Genomic DNA, 12,384 nt, shown 5'->3' with positions numbered 1-12,384 from the left:
TTTCCCAGCCAGTTACTTGATTTCTGAGTTTCGTCTCCACAACCTCCTTGCCTCCATTCTGCCAAGCCAGCACTGGGTGCTGAGATTCAGATGAGCTGCTCCAAAGCCTCAGGGGCTTTAGGTGGGGGCAGGGCTGCTATTCAGTGTGAGATTAAGATCAGCTGCTCAGGAGGGGGCAGGGCCTCCACACAGGGCTCAGTTCCCTCAGGGGGTTTACCATGAGACCTTCCCTGCTTTGGGAGCCCCATCTGCTGCCGCCTCTACTCCTGACACCTAAGGAGGCCCTAGTTATGGGGACACCCTGCTCCCTTCTTGGCCAGCTGAAAAGACCCTCGCAGTGACCTTTGGTGCCTGTGAATTGAGGGATTTGTGCTGCTGCTGGAGATTCTGTCCCTGAAGCCTGCTCAGTTCTGTTCCTCCTGGTGTCACATGGCCAAGGCTCTGCTCCTGGTCTGGTGGGACAGACCTTTCCTGTTGGTCTTTCAGGTCACTCTGGGCTAGAAATCTCTTCCACTCAGTTGTTCTGTGACTTCTGCTGCTCTAGAGTTTGTTGAGAGTTTTTCTTTACAGGTATTTTATGGGCTGTCGGGTAAGAGCCAGTGTATGTGCATCTTTCTACTCTGCCATCTTGGCTCCGTCCCTTCTTCAATATCTTTAAAAAAATCTCTCTCAATACCTCCCCAGTCACATCTGCCAGTCCTTTCAGGTTCCTGAAATATCATTCATCTGGGCCTGACAACTTGAACTTGGTGAGAGATGGTGGATGCTTATGTTTTCTCACTTATCTTTGGATTTTCATTGTCTGCTCAGCATTTTAATGTTTTCTTTCCCAATCCAAAGATGAGTTTTTTGGAAGAAAAAGATATACACAAAGTAAGATATGATATCATTCAGCCATCTCACTATTATCTCTTGCTGTTTTTTTATCTGACCTGAGCAGTATTATTAGCTTTTTGTTGCCAATAACATAATTTAAACAAGTTCTTTTTGTTGTCACTATACACTGACAGTTTCAGCTCATACCAGGCTCCATATTTATGTGATTATCCCCAGATCTACATTTCTCATTCATATATATTCTCAGTTATTTGTAATTATAACTCCCATACTTTGTTTTAATCTAAGTAATAATAATAATAGTGATCAGGTAGCATTTTTATATAGCACTTTAAAATTTGCAGAGACAAATATTTCATTTTATCTTGCCCTGGGAGGCAGATACTAATATTATCTCCATTTTAAAGATGAGAAAACTGAGGCAGACATAGATGGGCTACATCATAATCATATTATCTTATGGTGAAATGATATTACATTCCATTCTTGTGTTATAATTTGTTTAGCCACCCACAATTAATGGATATCTACGCTGTTTACAGGTTTCACTGCTTTGAAATAGCCAATACGATGCTATTTCTCTCCATTCTTGACCTCCTTCAGAAGAATTTTATAATGGATACAAACTAGCAGAGTAATTTTGTTACTACTTTTAAAAATTATACATACATATGTTATATAAAAGTCTTGTGAGATATGGGTATACATGCACATATATGCATATATATTTATGTATATACAGATATACATGTATGCATATATACAATTTATCTGCCTCTTTCCCTCCACACACTTGTACATATATATCTTTATACAAATGCTTGTCCATATATGTCTATATGCATGTTCATATGTATATACATTTTATTCATTTTATTCATCCATCCATCTATCTATTTATCCATCTCTCAGCTTTGGTCTGCTCAGTTTCTGACTTGAGGTGGTCCATCCCTCCTCACTCAGCATAGTAGCCCTCCCTTCAGGACTTGTCATATTAAAGTCAAACAGTGCAGACACCCAATTACCTTAGCACAAAGCACCTCAGAACTCCTGAACTCAAGAAATCCACCAGTCTCCTTGGCAGCTATAATGACAGACTTGTACCATCACATTCAATGTGTTGTGTATTTTGTTATTTAAAAATACAAACTGTGAAGAAAAGAAGTTTACAGTTTCTTAAAAGATCATCTTGTTCTTCCTTTTATATTGAAATGTGGCTCCTTGTTTTTCTTTCTTATAAGGATAATTTCTATATCTTCAGAATTTTATTCTTGAAAGCTCATCATCTCTTTTGCGTAGACTTCCCCTGAGAAGTACGATGCCCAAATCTAGAATAGACATTGAATTAAGCTTCTTTTTCCTCTCCCTTGTTATCATGAACTTTATATGGGAATGGTCTCTTAATCCCAAAGTTCCCATTATTTTAAATGAACTACTAAGTTGTTCTTAATTTTCAGAATGCGTCCCAGAATAAAAATGATCTTTGTCCTCCTAGGTTCTCTCCAAAATAAAGTCCTTTGGCACTTAATTTATTCAGAACTTGACCCCTCTTGTCTTTCTATGCTTCTTACCACCCTCCCCTCTCCCCACAATACAGTATCTGATCTGGCCAGGGTGATCTATTTGATGTTTCTCTCATGTAACTCTATCTCACATTTCTATGCCTACTTTTTGCACTGGCTGTTCCCCATGTCTAGAATGTTCTATTTACCAATCTCTGGTTCCCAGCTGTTTCCTTATTCCAAGACTCAATCTAAGTGCTACCTTCTCCAGGAAGACACCATTTGGTCTTATTTTGTGTGTTTTGATTTATATATGGCGTTGCCCCGATTAGAGTGTTAGCTTCTTGTGGACAGGAACTGATTTTGCTTTTTATTTGTATTGTCAGTGTTTGGCGATGGATTTGTCATTATTGAATCAACTTTTCAATGGATAAAATAACCATTAAGGTAACTCAAAAATGTAAACTGTAAGCACCTTGAGGCCAGGCATATTTTAATTTTTGTCTTTTTATCCTCGGTATCCAGTGCAATGCCTGATACATAGTAGACACTTAATAAATGTATATTGATTAAATAAATATGCATTGATTTCTGTCTTTGAGAAAGACAAACAGGAGAGGACAAAGGAGGAGAAGAAAGGAAATGAGATGTGATGAGACAAGACCAGAGGAAAAGCATGGTTATGTCCAGTGTTCAAAGTCCTCCAAAACCATTTCTCCTGCACTCATCCCCACATATTTCTGTTTTGGTTCCATTTAGAGCTACTCAAATCATATATAATTTCCTTTCATCTTTTTTTTTCCTTTCTTCTAATTTGGTTTTGACTTTTGGTTTGCTCTAACCAATCATAGATCAGACACACACATATACAGAAATGACTCCCACATCAGTAACTTGTTGTTTCTTAAGCTATTCAGTCAATTTTCTCTGTGTGCATCTTCATTTATGCCTACTACATATAGCAACATCCTAACCTCTTCTTGAAATACTTAAATGCGTAAGAGCAAAGCTCTGCAGAAATCTATGTGTCTTAGACTTCTTTTTTTTATGGATCTTGAACCATGTTTTTCATTGTATTATTTATGCCATTCTTTCCTTTATATTTAAGTCATTGAGAACGTGTAGACATAATTTGAAGGATATTGTCAACATCTTCATAAACATCCTCTACTTCTTTATCCCGGGCAACTGAGGCATACAAACCACAATTAATTCACTTTAACAAGTACTTCTTTAGTCCCTGCTACTATTTTCCATCGTTGTCTGATTGTTTAAACTCTCCTTCATGGACGCTGTGTGGTAAGATGACCAGGAAGAGTTTCTACTTTCTTTTGAAGCTCTAATTGTACAGGTGTACATTTCCTTTCACCTCTATGTAAAGCTCTTACACACTCTATCATCCTAAAAAGGTCCAATCTCCTGTCTTCTACCTTAGTTCTCTTTCCCCTCTCTTCCATTTGAAGCCATATTTCTATTTCCTTAGGAATACAACCTATAGAGAGGGGGTCTTTGGGTCCCCACAGTTTGGGAAATGACCTTACAGAATAGAACACAGATACCTATCATTTGTCTGTTGCAGAAAAACACACAATGCATAGTCAATGCAAGCCAATAGATGCACAAATTCTTCCACTCTCCATACTGGTTTACATTATCAGCTTTTTGAATAAAATAATGGTGGGTGTGTATACCTCAAGCACATATTTAAAACTTTTATTTTCACCACTTAATAACTTGACCACATCACCAAGTAACAACTCCATCTTCCAATTTTCTTTGATCTCAAACATAATTCCATAGTAACATCCATTTCTTTCTTAGCTTTACAGTAGCATATTATCTATTCAGCCCTTTTTCCCACTCATCAATTCACTCTATAAATTTCTTTGTCCTCTCATTGTCCTACTTACCTTCCCTTGCCTGCCCTGCCTTGCCTTGCCAATGACCTTCTCTTTTTCTGTCGAGTCTTTCTTCAGGTTCTACTTGCTGATCTTCTTTGGTCTGCTCTGTGTCTTCTTCATTCTCATTAATTGTCTTGGTCTTGCTCCTCTTTCAACTCAGAAGTAGAATCTGGACCAACATCTGACCTGACATTTGTTCTCCTTCAAATTTTCCTCAACTTCTTTTTCTCAGTTTCAATCTCTGACCTACTTCCTCACTCTGAGTCCCTACAAGTTAATTACATGATTTCTTTTCCTTCTTATTCAAGTCAAATCTTTCTTCTGTCCCTTTTCCCACAAGTTTCTTCCATAGCAGCTGGAAACAGAATCACATCAAATGTTCAACTTCAGTTGCAGCCAATAAAACACTTAAGATCCCAGGGTGGACTAAAAACACCCCCAAGGATGATCACAAACCCTTGCATTTAAACAAACAAATCTGAACTATGAAGTCATTTTATTCTATGCCTCTTGGTTGACATATTGTTACTTTGAATTCATGGGAATTTGTTGGTGGAAAATAAATGGACTCATGATGACAATTCAGAATCAGGTTTTCCCTATCAGATACTATGGAAAGGTCATTGTGAACATAATTATTTAAGAAAACAGTGGAAATTTTTCCATATGTCACTACAGTTGGTAAAAGTATCTACCAAAAACAATCAAAATATGATCTACTGGTTGGCATTATCACCACAAGTTTGTTATCTTTTGTTAACAGATGACAAATGGCACATCCCTAGACTTACAATTCCATTCTCAAAATATCCTGTAGAATTCAACCAATATACCAAATCAAACTCAGATCACCATGATCAAACTATTGCCCACTATTGACTAGAGAGAGCATTGGTTTACTTAAAACTTAATAACAATGATTTTACTAGATGTCATCATCCCAAATACTCATCATCTTGGAGCAACATGGAAGAAAATGTTTTTCAAATACAGAGACATAGCCAAAGAAATAAAAATCATGTGGTAGCACTATGAGACACATGTCATCTCTGTCTGCTACTGGAGACATACTTAGAAAGTTTTCAGTGACCCTATAGAGGATGAGCTTATATCTTGATATTTTTATTCAAAATAACTACAAATGGCAGATTTTTATCTACCTGAATAAACCTATACAATATTAAATACAAAAATTGACAACAGTATAACAACTCCTTTCATGAGTATTTCTATCTGAACACAATCAAAAAAGATGAGAAGACGGATAATATGAGAGATATTGCTAAAAAAAGAGATAACACTAAAAAAGAGAAATTACTAAAAAAAAAAAAGAGATAAAACTAAAAAGAGATAATACTAAATTGATGTGTGTAGCTTTAAATTTACCAAAGTACTTTACATATCTTCTCTAATTTGCTTCACAATAGAATATAGGCTTATATTTTATTACACAGTTAACACACTTTAAACTTTAAATAGTTACCCTAATGGTTAAAGACAAGCGAACAACTATGTGATTCTTAGCACCCTCTGATCTCTTGTCCACTCCCCTGGAAGAATAGAATGTGAATCACACATAAAGGTGAAGGCCACTGGCTATTTTTATATGTTTTATCAGTCATGGTGACCAAAGTAATGTATGTAATCCATCAGGCAACCTTTAGTAATTAGCCTTTCTATGCCTTAATAGGATGATACTATTGAGAATCATAAGGCTAAAATGAAAGAGTTGGTGTTTCATTATTTTTATTAAATTTCACTTTTATGTATAAGCTTAAATATGATCTTTGATACTTGAAATAAATTCTTTAGAGGTGTTGGAATAACAATTCAGAGAAAGGATAAATTCATGGCAAAGTCTTAGCATTTCACTTGCAGAATCTTCTAACCATATTGCATAATGGAAACCTCATGATAGGGGTCATAGGGCTGGACTTGGAAGCAAGAAGACCTGAGCTTGAATCCAATTACTAGAACCATCTAGTTTGATGATCCCAGCAAGTTACTAACCCTGCTGGGCTTAATTTCCCATCTCTAAAATAGGGAGAATAATATATATGGTTCTTATCTCATACGGTTGCTTTTTTTTGCTTTCAAACGATAGATTTAACTTTTTGTCAGGTGCTTACAAATTTTAAAATACTATATAACTTTTAGACATGATTTTTAGAAAAAAATACTGGAGTTAAAATTTTTCTGACAGTTGATTCATCTTTAGGAATGATATAAGGTAGCAGCATAAAACAAAAATAAAATAATCACGTGACCTCTTGGGAAAAAACACCCTCTTCAATTTCTCATCTCCCCACAATGTACACAGTAATCAGAATTTACAAAATCATAAAGTCTATGGAAAGATCTAGTCTTTATTTACCAAATATTGAATTTTAGAAGGAAGCAGGAAGCTAGTGGGAGAAAGCTTCAGGATGAATAAGAGAAAACACATTAACGAAACGTCTAGTAACTTGTGGACTTTATATCCTCAAAGGATCCTAAGCTAAAAATAGAAATCAATTCTTAGAAGGTGTAGAATGCATTTCAATGGATGTTAAATCCATAATGGGTTTTTAGAAAAAGATAGCTATGTTTGAACTTACCCTTCCAATGATTTTGGCCTGGCATGGAGGCCATGTCTCCTCCCACCAAATATCTGCTGGTGCCATTATCAGAGACCTAACCTCTGCAGGATGAACCATTGGTCTGACCTAGACTGGTATTTTGTATATTCTTAAAAAGTGGATGTGAAATAAATCAATGTTACATCCACAATTCATGAGAGAGAAAATGGAAGAGGTTTATTTTGCCACAGAATTTTTTTTTTAAAAAAAGGATGAAAATACCAAATTCTCGTTAAGGAACAAAAAAGGGAAGGATGCCAGCCGACAAAATATTGAGGCAAAAAGTTAACATTTAGAAAACAGATTTTGACTAAACCTGCTCAATTGTCACCATTTTGTGTCTAAATAGGAAGGTTGCCTGATTTTTGCTGACAACTGTGTTGTGCCTAGATAACATTTACATGGAAATACACACTGTGGTATGAATTAAATAACACTCCCTAATTGAACTCCAATTATTTTGTAAGGTACTGTGATAGAAGCTACAGGGGGGATTCTAGGTGAAGAGGACAGGATAACTAGCTTCTTGGAGCCCTCCTTATATTAGGGACCGATGAGTATGCATGATGTCCCCTCTTTTGCATAAAGCCTACATTTGTCTCTACAATTTCCTTTTCTCCTTTGGGCTAGTCATTTTAAAAATTGCAAATGGAAGCTTTATATTAAAAAAATGGGAGCACAAGGCATAGAAAAGACTAAGATGACAGGACCTGAGTTCAAATCACAGATCTGCCACTAACTTCTGATACAATCTTGAGTAAGCTACTTAGCCTCTGTGAGACTCAGTTTCCTCACCTGGAAAATAAGAAGATTGAAATAGAAAACTTTTAATTGTAAGGGTCCGCTAGCTCTAGGTCTACGATTCTATGAAAATCTTTCTAACAGTTAGGGCTATTCAAGGGTAGGATTGGCCCCCTCAGGAGGGAGAGAGCTCCACACTCAGTGCAGGTCTTAAAGCAAAGGCGGGATGGGTATTTGATTCCATTACCAGTTAACATAGGTGGCTTTTGCAGTCCTGTCCAGCTCTGTGATTCTGTGACCCATGGAGGGATGTAGATAGCATTCATGCAACAGTTGAATGGAACTGATTTTCATGAAGAATAATGGGTTTTATGCTGAGATGTGTTCCTCTTATCTCTCCTTTTTAGTCACAGTGTTTTGTGTCTGTGTGATGGGAAGATAAGGTCCCGAGGGCAGTTGCCCATTATTGTGGAGCACTCCCCAGGGCAAAGTCGGCTGTGACTTTTGTGTGCATGAAATGCCTTGCAGTGCTGAGATGGCAGAAGCTGTCTGGTTGCCTGGATTTGGAAGACGAAAAGGAAAAATAAAGAATGTTTTTCCCTTAATTTTATTTTTATTCGAATTTAGAGCACCATTCTCTGCACCTCATCCATTCATTTAATATGTTACATAAAATAGAAAGCATGTGTATATATTTACATGTAATAGATAAATATTTAAAAATGCACAAATATACAAAAGGACAATCATTTCCTCAGTAGCTGTAGTCCATACTTCTCTGAGACTCAGTAGATTACTGTGGTTTTGCTGCAGTTATTTCACCTTCATGACATGAGCATGATGTCTTGACTTGCACATGAAATTGAATTTGAGTGAGGTGGAGCATTGCACAGTCATCAGACTCGCTCTTTCTTCCAGAGTCATCAGACTCCAGTGGCAAGTCAAAAGTCAAGATGACCAGTGATGGCCCAAGATGCAGTGGGTGACCTTGGCCTTTCTAAATAAAGATCTTTCCCAGGTCTCAGTTTGTCTGAGGCAATGCCCATTCAATGACTAAAGGTTAGGTAAGAATTGAGACTAAAGATGACCGAATCACCGTTCTCAAAGCTTTATTTTTCTTAGTGTAAGTGGGGAGCCATTGATGCTTGCTAAATAGGATTATTGCTGGGACACTGGAAAGAAGATGGAAGTTTCAACATCCTTCGGAGCCTCTGAAGCTTGAGAAGTCCTCCTCCAGTCTACGTTATGAGACCTGACCAAGACAGAGACTGAGTTCTCTCCTTCCTCCCCCAAATAGTGCCTTCTCAGGTACGTGCTGAAAAGTCACCCTTACTCAGATTTCTGGAAATTATTCTCTTCTCCACTTGCTTGATAACCTTAAAATTTCATAAAATGATAATTATTATTGATCATTATCATCAGTTATTCCTGATATTGTTTTAGCGCCATAGGGCATTACTTACCTAATCATGTCATCCTATATTGAAAAGCCTTTTCATACTTAGTTTAACGTCTATGAGGAGAGATTGATCGAAACAAGTCCTCATGGAGTTAAGGTATCAAATCTGAAATGGGATGAGTGGTTTCAACATCACCATTATATTATTTTTGTTACATATGAGGTTGTTTCTTTCTGTCTTTGACCTCCTTAGTTTACATGCCCATCAGGGGAGTTTCAGGGTCAAAGACTATAGACATTTGAGTCACTAATTCTAAATTAGTTTCCAGAATGGTTGGAAGAATTCACTCACTCTAACACTGATTAGTCCCATCCTATGTCATATTTATCAATTTATAAAGTGTCAGGTGAAACTATTAGGGTTGTTTTTTCCTTTTCCTTTTTCTTATCATTAGTGACCTCAAATAATCTTCCATATAATTGCTAATAGTTTAAATTCTTTTAGAGCTATTTGTTAATATACTTTAATGTCTTATCTATTAGGGAATGACTCTTGTTCTTACACAGAGTTTAACAAAAGTCTTAGTGAACTCAAAATATTTTTATTTCATTGAATATTTCTCAGTTACATGTAAAACAATTTAACAATCATTTCTGAAAAAAAATAAGTTCCAGTTTTTCTCCCTCCTGCACCTACCCCTCATTTTTATAAAGCAATCAATTTTATATCAATTATACATGTGAAGTTATGCAGAACATATTTTTATATTAACCATGTTGCAAAATAAACACAAAAATAACAATACCAATAAAGAAAAATTTAAAAAGTATGCTTCCATCTGCATTCAGAGTTCATTGTTTCTTTCTCTGGAGGTAGATAACATTTTTCATCATGGATTCATCAGAATTGTCTTGGATCATTTTTTTGTTTAGAGTAACTAAGTCTTCAATAGTTGCTGTTACCGCGTACAGTGTTCTCCTGGTTCTACTCACTTCAGCTTTCCTAAATTGTTATGCACCTCCCTGGACTTGTTGAAACCATCCTGCTCATCATTTCTTATAGTACACTAGTATTTCATGATAATCATATACCACAACTTGTTCAGCCATTCCACAATTGATGAGCATCTCTTCAACTTTTAATTCTTTGGAACCACAAAAAGAACTGCTATAAATATTTTTGTACAAATAGTACAAAATAGTAGTTTTAAAAAGTATTTTTAAAAAAGTGCAAATAGTACTTATCCCTTTTCTTTGATCTCTTTGGGATGCAGTTCTAGTACTGGTATTGCTGGGTCAAAGAAATGCATAGTTTTATAGTAGTATGAGTGTAGTTCTAATTTCTTTTCTCCAAAATGGGTGGACTAGTTCATAGCTCAACCAACAGTGTATTAGTATCCCAATTTTCCACATCCCTGCTAACATTTGTCATTTTCCTTTTCTATCATGTTAGCCAAATTGCTAGGTGTGAGGTAGTGTCTTAGATTTCTTTAATTTGCATTATCTAATCAGTAGTGATTTAGAACATTGTTTTATGTGACTATTGATAGTTTTTATTTTTTTTCCTGAAAATTGCCTGTTCATATTCTTTAATGATTTATCAACTGGGGAATGGTTCTTTTTTTTTTTGTTTTAATAAATTTAGTTCAGTTTCTAATGAGAAATGGGACCTTTGTCAGAGAAAAAAACTGTAAAAATTTTCCCCAGTTACTTGTTTTCCTTCTTATTTTGGCTACAGTAGTTGTGTTTGTGCAGTTTTTTTTTTATTCCACATAGTCAAAATAATCTCCTTTGCTTCCTGTGATTCATTCTATTTCTTGTTTGGCCAGAACTCTTCCCTTACCCAATTTGTACTTCCTGAATTTTCTTATGATATTACTCTTTATGTCTAAATTACTTACTCACTTTGACCTTATCTTAGTCTTTGCTTAGTTTCTGCCAAACTGTTTTCAAGTTTTCCCAGAAATTTAGTCAAATGTTGAGTTCTTAGCATCAAAACTTGGATCTTTGGGTTTATCAAAAACTAGGTTACTATGGGTCACTTATTACTATGTATTGTGTACCTAATCTATTTCACTGAGCCACCACCCTATTTCTTAGCAAATACCATATTGTTTTGATGTTTATCATTTCATAATATAGATTGAAATCTGGAACTATGCGGCCATCCTCCTTCATATTTTTAAATTGATTCCCTTGATATTATTGACATTTTATTCTTCCAGATGAATTTTATTGTGATCTTTCCAGCTTCATAAAATAATTATTTGGTAGTTTGATTGGTAGGACACTGAATAAGTAAATTACCTCAGGTAGAATTATCATTTTTTATTATATTGGCTCAACCTACCCAGGAACAATGAATATTTCTCTAATTATTTAGATTTATTTATGTGAAAATTATTTTGAAACTATGTATAATTCCTGGGTTTGTCTTGGCAGGTAGACTATCAAGTATTTAATGTTGTCTGCAGTGATTTTAAATGGAATTTATCCATCTCTTACTGTTTTTTTTTGTTGGTAGTGTATAGAAATATTGATGATTTATGTGGATTTATTTTATATTCTGCAACTTTGCTCAACTTTTTAATTGTTTCAAGTAGTTTTCAGTTGATTCTCTAGGGTTCTCTAAGTATACCATCATGTCATCTACAAAGAGTGGTAATTTTGTTTCCTCAGGGCCTATTTTTATTCCTTAAATTTCTTTTTCTTGTCTTATTGCTGTAGCTCACACTTTTTAAAAAATTCAGATATAGTTTATTTTTGTCTTTAAATCATTTCTGTTCTCCGTATGCCTTTTCATCCACATTTGAGTGGTGACTTCAGATGGGCAGAGAAATCAGAAGCATTTCCAAATTCTTTACAAAGCTAAAAGGAGAAAATAACAACTGACAATGATTTACAAGTCCATTACATCTATTACCTCATTTGATCCTCAGAACAACCCTGTGAGGTCGGTATGATTATTATCTGCATTTTGTAGATAAGAAAACTGAGGCTCAGATGTGAAGTGACCTGGCCAGGGTCACACAAATAGTCTGAGAAAGAAAATAGACTCCAATTCAGATCTCTCTGACTGCAGGGTCAGCCCATTCAGCCATAAGTTATACCATTATATTAAGTTGTACATTTTTTTCACCGGACACAAAATGACCAGGGCTATGGGTGTGAATAATATGTCCTAGAAACTAGATCCTCAAATGAGACTATGAAAGATTATAGACAAAGACTTTTTAGAAGCCAAGTTCCATTTCCTACAAAAATCAACATCAGGTATATGTTTAGATTTTTGCTCACATATTCAATGAACATCTGTGGCAAGATATGCTCATGGTCCATAAAAAGGCTGGGAATACATCTTTTTTTTTTCAGAAAGGACTCTAAGA

Source organism: Notamacropus eugenii, chromosome 3, assembly GCF_028372415.1.
Source record: "Notamacropus eugenii isolate mMacEug1 chromosome 3, mMacEug1.pri_v2, whole genome shotgun sequence".
Classification (NCBI taxonomy): domain Eukaryota; kingdom Metazoa; phylum Chordata; class Mammalia; order Diprotodontia; family Macropodidae; genus Notamacropus; species Notamacropus eugenii.
Note: the sequence above shows the minus strand (reverse complement) of the source record.